Below are 13,291 nucleotides of genomic sequence, written 5' to 3'. Positions count from 1 at the left end.
TTTTTAGGCAAAGTCAGTGGATTTTGTGTCTTCATCTGACAGGAGAGTGCAGGGTATTAATGCTGGCAAGGTTTTACCTCACTTAGGTGTCTCTGAGCTCATCAAGGGCAAAGTCAGCGGAGTTTGTGTGTCCTGCACCTGACAAGACAGAGTCACATGAACGCTGTCATCACTGTTAGCATCACAGACGTGACACAAACCTCTAAACTGCCTCTGAAGGTAGTTACAAAAGTAGTAGTCCTATGAGTTAAGGTTCAAGGCCAGGCTGGATGGAGCAACCCGGCCTTGTGGAAGGTGTCCCTGTCCACAACAGGGAGTTGGAGCTGGGGGATCTTTAAGGTTGCCTCCAACCCAACCCATTCCATGATCCAGGTGTTTGAATTCACCTCTGGTGGCCCTTCAGTCACCCACGATCTCATTCCAGGCACAAGGCTGGGACAGGAGGAGGAGTTCAAAGCCCACCTGCTGAACAAAAGCATCAATTCCCTTCATGGAATCACAGAACAGTCTGGGTTGGAAGAAGACCTTGAAGATCACCTCATTCCACCCCCTGCCATGGGCAGGGACACCTTCCACTATCCCAGCTTGCTCCAAGACTTCCAAACTTCCACAATCCCAGCTTGCTCCGAGCCCTGGCATTCCAGGGACGGGTGATCTACACCTCCCCTGAGCGACCTCTCCCAGTGCCTCACATGGCAGAATCCCCCCAATATCCAACCTAAACCCACTCTTTTAACATCCAATCCTGCTAAAACAAGCACTTGTTGGACTGAGTGATCCTAAAGACCCCGAACACGCAACCCACAAGCATCCTCCTTCATCCCCTCCGCCCGGGCAAACCGGGCACTGCCCCGAACCTTCCCGCTCACCGCCGAGCCGGGCCTGGGTCTCCCCGTGGGAGATCTTCACAGGGCAGAATTCCCCCCTAATATCTAAACCGACTCTTTTAACACCCAATCCCCCTAAACCAAGCACTTGTTGGACAGAGCGATCCTAAACACCCCAAACACGCAACCCACGAGCATCCCTCCCTCATCCCCTCCCTTGGGCTGCGCGGCCGCTCCGCCCGGGCAAACCGGGCACTGTGCCGCACCTTCCCCCTCACCCCCGAGCCGAGCGGGGCCTGGGTCTCCCCTCGGGCTCCCCTCGGGCTCCCCGCGGGCTCCCGGGAGTTGTAGTCGGAGCGCCCGGAGCGGAACTACGGCTCCCGGCTGCCCGCGGGAGCGCAGGCGGGGCGGCCCCGGGGCCGAGCTGCGGCTGCGGCAGCAGCACCGCGGGGACGCGGCGGCCGCGGGGACACGGCCCGGCTCCGGGGACACGGCCCGGCTCAGGGGCCACAGCCACACCGGGAGGTACCGGCATAAGGGCGGATCCCAGCCCCGGTGCCCAGCTTCACCCGCGTTCTCCGCCCGCCCGGGCGCCGCTGTGGGCATGGAGGAGGGACGGCGGCGAGCGCAGCGCTGGGCTTGTGGCTCTGGGGATCCTCGGCTCTGCCTTGGCGCTGAGGTACGTGCCTGGCTTTCCCCGGGGTGTTCTCCTCGGGATGGGGCAGCTGGAAGGGACCGGGGTGGTTCTGGCAGCTTTAACCGGGGTGGTTCTGGTCTCTTTAGCCGGCGTGATTCTGGCCCCTCTGTCGGGGTGGTTCTGGCCCCTTTAGCCTGGGTGGTTCTGGCAGCTTTAGCCGGGATTGAAGCCCCTTTAACCCGAGTGGTTCTGATAGCTGTAGCCGGGATTAAGGCCCCTTTACCGGGGTGGTTCTGGCCCCTTTTACCCGGGTGGTTCTGGCAGCTGTAGCCGGGATTAAGGCGCCTTTACCAGCATGGTTCTAGCCCTGTCAGCCGGGATTGAGGCCGCTTTAGCCGGGGTAGTTCTGTCAGCTTTAGCCGGGCTGGTTCCGGCACGTTTAGCCCGGGTGGTTCTGGCCCCTTTAGCTGGGCTGGTTCCAGCACCTTTAGCCGGGATCGAGGCCACTGTAGCCCGGGTGGTTCTGGCCGCTTTTGCCGGCTGGTTCCGGCACCTTTAGCCGGGTTGGTTCCAGGACCTTTAGCCGGGATTGAGGCCAGTTTATCCCGGGTGGTTCTGGCCGCTGTAGCCCGGGTGGTTCCGGCACCTTTAGCTGGGTCTGGGGCTGCTTTAGCCCGGGTGGCTCCAGCAGTTTTAGCCGGGATTGAGGCTGCTTTAGCCCGGGTGGTGCTGGCACCTTTAGCCGGGCCTGGGGCCGCAGCGGCCCCGCTGTGCTCCAGCCCTGTCGGTGTTTCCCTGGCGGGTGTGAGCTCCGTCCTGTTCCCGACAGGTCCCGCAGGTAAGGCCTGGCTGCCTGAGCGGGGAGCGCTCATTCCTGCCGGGAATTTCATTTTCCCTGGAGCGTGTGGGGAAGGAAGCTCGGAGCTGAGGCACGTGTGGCTTTTTCTCTCCCGTGTTTCTGTGTTTCCAGTCTGCCTGGATGGAGGCCAGACTAAACCCAGAATAAACCCAGAGAAGTTGGTGCAGCTGCGCTGGAGGCACTGGAGGTGTTTGCTCTCATTTCACTGCCCATGCTCAGCTGCAGAATTACTTTCTGAATGTCACAAATTCTGATTTCTACCTCGCTGGGAAGCAAGTGAGCCCTGGCTCACCTTCATGGAGGTCACTTGAGCTTGGCTTTGCTGCTGAACCTTCTCTCTTTTTGGCTAAGAGCCTCATGACATCCTCTGCACTTCTCTGTTGCTATAGGAGGAGTGTATTTGGCTCAAATGAGATACCATTTTTATTTCTCCTCTGTTTAGCAACTCCCTGCTTTCCTGAAACTGTTTGCTATGAAGAATGATGCAGTTGTTGGTCCTTCTAGGACCTTCCTCCGTGCTTGATAACCTGTTGAGTTTTTCATTCATGGTTTCAGGATCTGGAGGAGTGAATTGTCAAGGGATGCAGCCACTGTAAATAACCCACATCCCCCATTTTTATGGTGGGAATGATGCTGTGTGACAAATAGATAATGGAGATGTGAAAGGGGAAGCTTCCACAGCCTTGGCAGAGCTGGAGAGGTTCTTGCCCTGCTTTGAGCTTTGCTTTCTGCTCTGAGTTGTCTAGGTTTGTGTCTGGAGCAGGTGACATCTTTTGGGCACATGGTGGTTCCTTTGAAAAATTCTTTTTTTGACTTACAGGGCAGTAGTTGGGTAACTCTGTGTAGTCTCAGCTCTACCACTGGTGTATCCTCAGTACCTTGTGCCTGTTTTTCCAGATGATTTAATTCTGTGCTGGAAGGGCAGGAGTTCTTTAGGGTGCCTGCAGCATTATTAACAGACTGTCATTTAACAGCATCACCACAGGCTCTGTTTTATTGAAGAGTTATTTCCTTTTTAGGCTTCACAAAGGTGATTGTGTTTCCCATGCCTTCCTCTTTGCACAGCTCTGTGAGTCACTGCCATCAGAAGGAGCTTCATATTTGTGTGATACTTGGCTCAGCACAATTCTCTGCTTATTCTGATTTTGCTGTACAGCATCATATGTTTTGACATTTATTTTGAGTGCATGTTTGGAGCTCTGTGGCTGCGAAAATCCTGTGCCAAATTCGTGCATGAAGAATCTGTTATTCTCCTGCTTTGGTCTGCGATGGGCACTGCTGGGATTGTTTGGAAGAACTGGGATGCCTTTTCCACTGAAACTTTGTCAAACGTCTGGGAAACTGCAAAAAAAAACCCGTGGGAGTGCTGTAAGTGTGGTGGTTGCAGTTGTCTCCTTCCCTTTTCCTTGGGAAGAGGGATGTCCATGGCTTTTTCAGCTGCCTCGATGTGGAAGTGGGTGGCTCCAGGAGCACAGAATGCTCTGCTGCCTCGGAAACCAGCTCATCCCCTGCCTGGTGCTTGTGCAGGTTTGATTTTGCTGCCCACAGAGGCTGGTCCTGGTGCTTCCTCTGGAGCTGAGGGCTTTGAGGTCGTGTTGTCCCTGCGTGTTCCCATCAAATCCGTTTGCCTTGCTCATCGTCCCTGCTCCAGAAGTGCTGCCGGGCTCAGGCAGGATTCAGGGCTCTGCTGAATGGCAGCTCTGGTCCTGCCCTTTCCCTTCAGTTCCTGTTTTCCAGGGAGAGAATGGAGAGTCCTGTTTGAGTTATGGTTGTTTTTCAGGGATTCTAATTCATGGCTTGTCAAGGGCGTTTTTGGAGGGGCCAGAGTTGTAATGCAGTGTTCTCTCACCTTTCCATGCACTCTCCTTGGGAGCTCTGATGGGAGAGGGATCATTGAATTCTCCTTAAACAAAGAGAAAGTGCAGTCTGTTGTTTCTTGGGTGACTTGCAGAATTTAAATATTTCTTTTCCCTCTGTACTAGTGTTTGAAATTTCCAAGAACGCAGAAAAAAATCCTCCAGAATTCAGTTTGGAATACGAAATCAGCGAAGTTCCACTGATGTGCTGGCAGAATATTCAGCTGATTGATCCTAGACCTTGAGCCACGTTCCCTGATGGAACCCCAAGGGATTTAGGGCTTGAAACTTCCTTCTTTTCCTGTGACCAGGCCGTGGAGAGCAGAACTTGGGAGTTGGGGTGAGCTTTGTTCCTGGCTCTGCCACCAACCCTCAGGCTGCATTTCCCATCTGCAGGGCGCTCTTGGATTCTCCAAAATCCCCAGAGCACAGAAGAAAACATTTGGATTTGTGAAATGCACGGGCCTGGAGGTGAACTGATGGACCTGCTGCCCCTCAAACCTTACTGAGTGAGGAAGCAGGAGCTCCCCCTCACTTTGCTCTGCTGCCACACGGCTGCCTGGCCAGAGGCATGTCAGCAGAGATTACATTGAAAGCTCCTGATCTGCTTTCAGAGCACACAAAGGGCGAGTTGCAGGCTGAAAGCAGGCAGGAGTGCAGTGCTGACCCTTCTGGGAGCCTGAAGGGGAATCTCAAGTTGGTAGGATGAGCTCTCAAGGCTCATCAGGGATCCAGCAGGTTTTATGCTCCAGCTCCCTCATGCCAGGCTGAAGGAGCTGCTTTTCGTTTGGAAAAATTGGAGGAGGAGGAAAAACTGTGTTCCTGACTCAGAGGATTTGTTAATAATCCCTTTGTGCCACCAGTGCTGAGGGTCCCAGTGTCTGTGAGCCACAGCTCTGTGTTCCCTCAGCCCCACTGTTCAACCCTCAGGACATCAGAGTTAATTCCTCTTTATTTTTTCACTGTTGCAGTAAATCAGGATTTCGATTTTTGAATGACTTTTGGGGGGCACTGCCTGACTTTATGGACAGGCAAGGCGATCATGTCATTAGATTGGGGATTTATGAACTTTTGAATGCTTGAACTCAGGTTTTAGTGGTAAATAGGAGTTGATGGCTGGTGTGAGGGAGATGCAGACCTGAGCTTTAGCAGGGCTCCTCACCATCAGCTCTGGGCCAGATGGTCTTGCCTCTGAGAAATACAGCAGAGCAATGTCAAGGAAGAGCACAGCTGAAATCCTCTGCCAAGACAGATTTCTCACTGTTGGAATATGTTTCTGTCTGATCCTCTATTTCTAGATGATTGAAAATAGCTCTGGAAGGGATTTTGCTGAGGCCACCTAGTCCATCCTTCTCCCCAGGGCACGATAAAGAGCACTGAAACCCTTCCTGATGGATCTGTGAGCTTCTTCTTACAGCAGTGCAGATTTTCCAGCTGCCCTGGGTGGTTGTCTTTGACTTTATTAAACTGTTTTTGTTTTTGGTTTTTTGTTTTTTTTAATATTGTGGCTTTGTCACTGTTCTGGGCACAGAAAAAAGGGATGCAGGTGGTTGATTGTTGACCTCTTAGTGCCAAGGGCTAGAAAAGTGATGGTGATTCCTGGCAGGAAATGCAGAAGAATCACTCAATGCAATAATATTGAGTTTTTGTTTCTTTTCCACAGAGATCTTCCATGGAAAAGTTTAAATACCATTCTCCCTTTTTTTTTTCTATGCAAGGATCTTCATTCAAACTTATCAAATAATTGGGGTTTTTTCCCTTAAACAACATTACCTAGTGGTTTTGTGTGTGGGCAGGGAGTATTTGTTTTTATTGTAAAGCGATATAAATTTAACTCAAGAGATCTGCTATTGAGGAAAAAGTGGATTCAATGCAGAAGAATCACTCAATGCAATAATATTGAGTTTTTGTTTCTTTTCCACAGAGATCCTCCATGGAAAAGTTTAAATACCATTCTCCCTTTTTTTTTCTATGCAAAGATCTTCATTCAAACTTATCAAATAATTGGGGTTTTTTTCCTTAAACAACATTACCTAGTGGTTTTGTGTGTGGGCAGGGAGTATTTGTTTTTATTGAAAAGCAATATAAATTTAACTCAAGAGATCTGCTATTGAGGAAAAAGTGGATTCTCATCAGCTGCTGAGCTTTTTCAAGGCTCCAGGCTCAAATCTGCAAACTGTCAGCTCCAATTAAAGCAAAGGGCTGGAGCTGTTTTTCCTCCCTCCTGGAAAGAACACAGTTCATCAAAAGCCAGAAGGAAATTTCATCATGAGCAATGAGCAATTATCTCATGGGATGTAATAAGAGAGATCCACGAGATGCCCAGTGTGAACTTGCACTTGTAATCACTTTTAATTCTCCACTGGCCACACGAGCACTGATCTCAGCAATTTGGGAGCCTGAAATTTTCCTGTGGAGCAGGAGCTGGTGGAGGGAACTTGTGCTTTTGTGGGGTTTGATTGATTGTTTGATTGATGTAGAAATGTGAAATTTGAGCATCCCTGAGCTGGCAGGGGATATTTCACCTTTCTGTGTGGGGTGGGTTAAGCCTGGCAGGCAGGGAACAGGACTGGAAAGGTGAAATTGAGGAATTCCTCAGGTGTAAGGATTATTTGGAGAGACAAAGAGACTCCAAACATTCTCCTTTCCTATTTCTTCCCCCAGTTTTTATTGCTGAGCACCTCAGGGTGCTCCTTCTGTGATCTTGCACTTGAAATCACTTTTAATTCCCCACTCGAGCACTGATCTCAGCAATTTGGGAGCCTGAAGTTTTCCTGTGGAGCAGGAGCTGGTGGAGGGAACTTGTGCTTTTGTGGGATTTGACTGATTGTTTGATTGATGTGGAAATGTGAATTTTGAGCATCCCTGAGCTGGCAGAGGATATTTCACCTTTCTGTGTGGGGTGGGTTAAGCCTGGCAGGCAGGGAACAGGACTGGAAAGGTGAAATTCAGGAATTCCTCAGGTGTAAGGATTATTTGGAGAGACAGAGAGACTCCAAACATTCTCCTTTCCTATTTCTTCTCCCATTTTTTATTGCTGAGCACCTCAGGGTGCTCCCTGTGTGATCTTCCACTTGTAATCACTTTTAATTCTCCACACGAGCACTGATCTCAGCCTGAAATCAGCCTGAATTTGGAGCCTGAAATTTTCCTGTGGAGCAGGAGCTGGTGGAGGGAACTTGTGCTTTTGTGGGGTTTGATTGATTGTTTGATTGATGTGGAAATGTGAATTTTGAGCGTCTCTGAGCTGGCAGGGGATATTTCACCTTTCTGTGTGGGGTGGGTTAACCCTGGCAGGCAGGGAACAGGACTGGAAAGGTGAAATTCAGGAATTCCTCAGGTGCAGGGATTATTTGGAGAGACAAAGAGACTCCAAACATTCTCCTTTCCTATTTCTTCCCCCAGTTTTTATTGCTGAGCACCTCAGGGTGCTCCCTGTGTGATCTTCCACTTGTAATCACTTTTAATTCTCCACTGGCCACACGAGCACTGATCTCAGCCTGACATCAGCCTGAATTTGGAGCCTGAAATTCTCCTGTGGAGCAGGAGCTGGTGGAGGGAACTTGTGCTTTTGTGGGGTTTGATTGATGTTGATGTGGAAATGTGAATTTTGAGCATCCCTGAGCTGGCAGAGGATATTCCACTTTGCTGTGTGGGGTGGGTTAAGCCTGGCCGGCAGGGAACAGGACTGGAAAGGTGGAATTCAGGAATTCCTCAGGTGCAAGGATTATTTGGAGAGACAAAGACACTCCAAACATTCTCCTTTCCCATTTCTTCTGCCATTTTTTATTGCTGGGCACCTCAGGGTGCTCCCTCCCAGATTCCTGTGCACCCTCAGCCTCGGTGGGAAAGCCAGGGAAGGTTTGGATTGTTCAGGCCCAGTTTAAGCCCCTGGCAGCCCTGGTTTGGTCACAAACCCAGAGCAGGGAAGGAAATGAAGGAATCCCAGCCAAGCCCAGTGCCCTGTGCTGTGCCACAGCTTCTGCTGCTTATTTGTGGTTTCTGCTGGCGTTTCCTAAAGGTGCTGTTTGCATTTCAGTGTTTTAGAGCAAATATTGACCATTGTGCAACCCAGATTCATTCCATGCTTTAGTCCTGCGCTTGGCAGGGAGCTGATTCATGAAAAACACAAAAACACTGTGCTGTGTCTTTGCTGCTGGCTGATCACTGTCACTTTCTGTTTAATTAATTCTGGTTCTCACTGCTCACAAAAAGCCCTTTTTGATCCACAGCTCTCAGTGGCAAAGCCACTTTGGGTTTAGTGCAGATCAGTGTTAACGTTTTTGGAGCAGGTTCATTTTTCTGTGCCTGTGGTCAGCACGGGGGGGGTGAAATCTGAGTTAAATTGAAGGTTCAAGGCCAGCTCAGTGCAGGTTTTGTGTCCACTGCAGCCTTTAGGTCCTGCCATACTCACACACAATGAACCCAACGTTCAGGACGTGTAAGTTCTCTCTAACTTCTTCCACCTTTAGGTGGGAAATAATTTATTTAGATCATTTATTCCGAGGTTTGATGTCCATTTTTTAGGAAACCAGAATGCTGGAATGAGGATTTTGCACAAAGCTGCTGAATATTAAATTTACTGGTGCTTCCTTTAGACCTACATCCTTTAACAAAGTGAAATTATTAAATTTACAGGTTTATATCCATTTTTTAGGAAACCAGAATGTTGGAATGAGGAGTTTGCACAAAGCTGCTGAATATTAAATTTACTGGTGCTTCCTTTAGACCTACATCCTTTAACAAAGTGAAATTATTAAATTTACAGGTTTATATCCATTTTTTAGGAAGCCAGAATGCTGGAATGAGGAGTTTGCACAAAGCTCCTGAATATTAAATTTACTGGTGCTTCCTTTAGACCTACATCCTTTAACAAAGTGAAATTAATAAATTTACAAGGTGAAATTATTAAATTTACAGGTTTATATCCATTTTTTAGGCAACTAGAATGCTGAAATGAAGAGTTTGCACAAAGCTGCTGAATATTAAATTTCCTAAATATTAAATAAACTAAATATTAAATTGGTGCTTCCTTTAGACCTGCATCCTTTAACAAAGTGAAATTCATAAATTTACAGGGTGAAATTAATGAATTACCGGTGCTTCCTTTAGACCTACACCCTTTAACAAGGTGAAGAAATAGCTGCAAAAAACAGAGTGAGAACCACTCAAATATTACCGAAAGGGAAAGAAACAACTCAGTGCCGGTGTAAAAATGAGATGGAAAATTCAGTTTGGGCCGAGCAGATCAATGGGCTGGCATTTGTGTAAAGGCCAAGTGTTGATTGCAGAGATAAAATGCTCGCTGGGGACTGAGCCTGGCTGGTTATTTTTAGCATTTCCTCCCTTGTGTTTCAGGATGTGCCTGCGCCTGCTCTCCTGCTGGAATGACAAGATATTAATCCCTGAGCCTGTTAATCACCTGCTTTATTCTGTTTATGTCATACAGTTAAATATACTCTGGGAGCACGTGAGGTTTGAGGCCTGGAAATTATTTCACCTCACTCAGGATTTTATTTTATTTTATTTTATTTATTTTTATTGATTGGTGTCACCACTGGCAACTGCCTCATATTTGATTTTTTTTTTTAATTATTTCATCTCAGACTGATTTTATCATTAAAATGGCTTCATTTATCTGCTGTTGGTATTTAAGCCACAAAAGCAGCATCTGCTCCTCCCTCCCTCCCTCCCCTGTGCCAGTGATGCCATTTTGCACAATTTTGGGCCAAACAAAATTCCTGACTGCACAAGGAAAAGGGAAGAAAAGTGTCCTTGAGGTTTTGCAGGGGAATCTCCTGCAATTCCAGGCTGGAAGGGACATTAAAGCCCATCCTAATTTCCTGCTCCAAACCCTGTCCAACCTGGGGCAGGCATGGGGCAGCCCCAGCTTCTCTGCTGCAGGGTGGGTCAAAAATATTGATTTTCTGTGTGTTTTGCTGCTTTTCTGCTCTATTTCCATCTAATGGCAGCTGTACTTGTGTGAATTTCAGGTTTTTGGCATGAAATGCTAAGCTGGGTAATAAACTTAGCAGCTGTAAGCCTTGAGCAGAGCTATTTGATGCTGGTTGTGTTGTTATTAAAGCACACAAAAGGGTTTATTTCTGCCTTGCAGGTAGGGAACAATAATTGATGGTGCATTGAGCTGTGAAATTTGTGTCAGGAAAGGGGGAGAACCCTGCAGAGCCTTAATTCTGTGGGGAAATACTCACAGGAGAAAGTGCTAAAACCCAGCAGATTTTAATGCAATAGGAGCTGGTTAATTCAGCCAGGACACCAAAGTTATGTTGATATTTTTGACATGAGAATATGCAAAATTAAGTCCTGAAATAGTGGAAAAAGTGCTAAAACCATGAGTTTTTAATTCAATAGGAGCTGGTTAATTCAGCCAGGACACCAAAATCGTGTTGATATTTTTGGTGTGAGGATATACAAAATTAAGTCTTGAAATAGTGGAAAAAGTGCTAAAACCCAGCAGTTTTTAATTCAGTATGAGTTGGTTAATTTAGCCAGGACACCAAAGTTATGTTGATATTTTTGATGTGAGGATATGCAAAATTAAGTCCTGAAGCTTTACAGTGGTGGTAGCTGATTAATCTGCACTTCCAATGGCCTGATCAGAATTTATTTAAAGGCACTGGAAGAGTCAAAGAGAATGAAAAGAGTAAGAAGTGGGCAGTGGTGTTATTTTCAAATGCTCAGTGTAATTCTGGCTGATTTGGGGGCTGATCAGTTGGGGAAATTGGGAATTTTGGGGAAATGTGTGCTTTGAAATGACCTGAGGAAGCATCTCCTGCATGGGCAAATCTCTCTAACATGGAGCAATTCACCTCAAGAGAATTCAAACTGTAAAATAAGTGTAAAGGGAAGAAAAAAGCTCTTTTTTTTTTTTCTTTTATTTTTCTTTTAAAGATGTCCTCTGTTTACCATGCTGTTCAAATAATGTGATCACCAGGCACTGATTTTTGTCAGCTGGCTTCTGTTTGCTGTGAGGCCACACCAGCAGCAACCTTTGCCTCCCACCAGGTGGAAATTGGGCTGAAATATTGAAATATTGGCAGAAAGTTGCCACAATTACTGCAGCTAAAATTTCTGTGGGCTGAAAGCTGGGAGTATTTCCCTTTTTTTTTCCAATTAACTTTTAGTGGGTTTTCCTAAAACTGAGAGGCTGCTCTTTCCCGTGTCACAGCAGGCAAGGTCAGAATGAATGAGAATTCAGAAATCTGGATTATTCCTTCATGGCTACTTGAAATTCCCATGGGAAACTGATGATTTTCTTTCTGAATTCTTTCTGTCAGCTCTACCTGGAATATAATTATATAATTACAGCCCAGGCCAGCATCAAGGGAGGAGAATATTTGCTTCAGTGAGTGAAACATTTCCACTCAGGGAAGTCGATAATGCTGAGATTTTGAGCAGCTTTTTCCTCCCGCTCTGCATCTCCCCCGAGGAGAGGAGATGGGAGTGCAGGATGCACTTGTGTGGAAAATGGAATATTCAGGTTAGGAAGGGCATCCTCAGGGCCCCAGCAAGGGCTGCTGCTGCTTTTTGCAGCACTGGCAGCTCCTTTGAAGGATTTCAGCCTCACAGGAGCGCAGCTGAGCTCCAGCAGCATCCAAAAGCTGTGGGAAAAGTGCACGGGGAAATGGGGGTTTATTAAGGATATTCTTGGAAAGTTCCTGACCTTTGTGGGGCACAAAGGATATTCTTGGAAAATTCCTGCTCTTTGTGGGGCACAATGGATATTCTTGGATAAATCCTGACACAAAGGATATTCTTTGGTAATTCTTGCTCTTTGTGGGGCACAATGGATATTCTTGGATAATTCCTGACACAAAGGATATTCTTTGATAATTCCTGATCTTTGTGGGGCACACTGGATATTCTTTGATAATTCCTGATCTTTGTGGGGCACAATGGATATTATTGGATAATTCCTGCTCTTTGTGGTGTACAATGGATATTCTTGGGTAATTCCTGATCTTTGTGAGGTACAAAGGATATTCTTTGATAATTCCTGACACAAAGGATATTCTTTGATAATTCCTGCTCTTTGTGGTGTACAATGGATATTCTTGGGTAATTCCTGCTCTTTGTGGTGTACAATGGATATTCTTTGATAATTCCTGATTTTTGTGAGGTACAATGGATATTCTTGGGTAATTCCTGATCTTTGTGAGGTACAAAGGATATTCTTTGATAATTCCTGACACAAAGGATATTCTTTGATAATTCCTGATCTTTGTGGTGTACAATGGATATTCTTGGAAAATTCCTGCTCTTTGTGGTGTACAATGGATATTCTTGGGTAACTCCTGCTCTTTGTGGTGTACAATGGATATTCTTTGATAATTCCTGATTTTTGTGGTGTACAATGGATATTCTTGGATAATTCCTGATCTTTGTGGGGCACAATGGATATTCTTGGAAAATTCCTGCTCTTTGTGGGGCACAATGGATATTCTTGGATAATTCCTGATCTTTGTGGGACACACTGGATATTCTTTGATAATTCCTGCTCTTTTTGGGGCACTAAGAATATTCTTGGATAATTCCTGACACAAAGGATATTCTTGGGTAATTCCTGCTCTTTGTGAGGCACAATGGATATTCTTGGGTAATTCCTGATCTTTGTGGTGTACAATGGATATTCTTGGGTAATTCCTGATCTTTGTGGGACACAATGGATATTCTTGGAAAATTCCTGCTCTTTTTGGGGCACAGTGGATATTCTTTGCTAATTCCTGCCACAAAGGATATTCTTTGCTAATTCCTGCTCTCACACAGACAGCGCACACCGGTGCACCCCCAGCTCAGCAGTGCCACATCCACCCCCACAAAAACAGATGAAAGATCTGGATGTGGAGTGAAAAGAATGATGTGGAGTGAAAAGAATGGTGTGGAGTTCACAAGGACAGCTGGCTTTGACGCTGTCCTGCTGTGCCAGGTGTTTGGATGTCACAGCAGTGAGGCCAGGGGCAGGCTGAAGCTGCAGACATCCTGAGGCTGAGCACAGATCATTTTTTCGTGCATCATTTTTTTTTTTTGGTGGTGGTTTTGCATCAAACCACTCCTCCATGCATTCAAAAGGGGATGTTTGGCTGGAGGATGG

At 46.8% G+C, this 13,291-nt stretch overlaps 1 protein-coding gene across 4 annotated transcripts in view; it reads left to right on the top strand.

Annotated features, from left to right (window-relative positions):
- The first annotated feature begins 1,216 nt into the window (after positions 1-1,216).
- The window catches only part of MIB2 (MIB E3 ubiquitin protein ligase 2), a 43,700-nt gene continuing 31,625 nt past the window's right edge, over positions 1,217-13,291 (top strand). For all 4 annotated transcript variants that reach the window (XM_077190190.1, XM_054647798.2, XM_077190191.1 and 1 more), the window contains exon 1: positions 1,217-1,506. The gene's annotated coding sequence lies outside the window, so the exon portion shown is untranslated. The remainder of the gene's footprint in view (positions 1,507-13,291) is intronic.

Source organism: Agelaius phoeniceus, chromosome 24 (genome assembly GCF_051311805.1).
Source record: "Agelaius phoeniceus isolate bAgePho1 chromosome 24, bAgePho1.hap1, whole genome shotgun sequence".
NCBI classification, from domain to species: domain Eukaryota; kingdom Metazoa; phylum Chordata; class Aves; order Passeriformes; family Icteridae; genus Agelaius; species Agelaius phoeniceus.
Note: the sequence above shows the minus strand (reverse complement) of the source record. Positions and strands in the feature narration are given on the sequence as shown.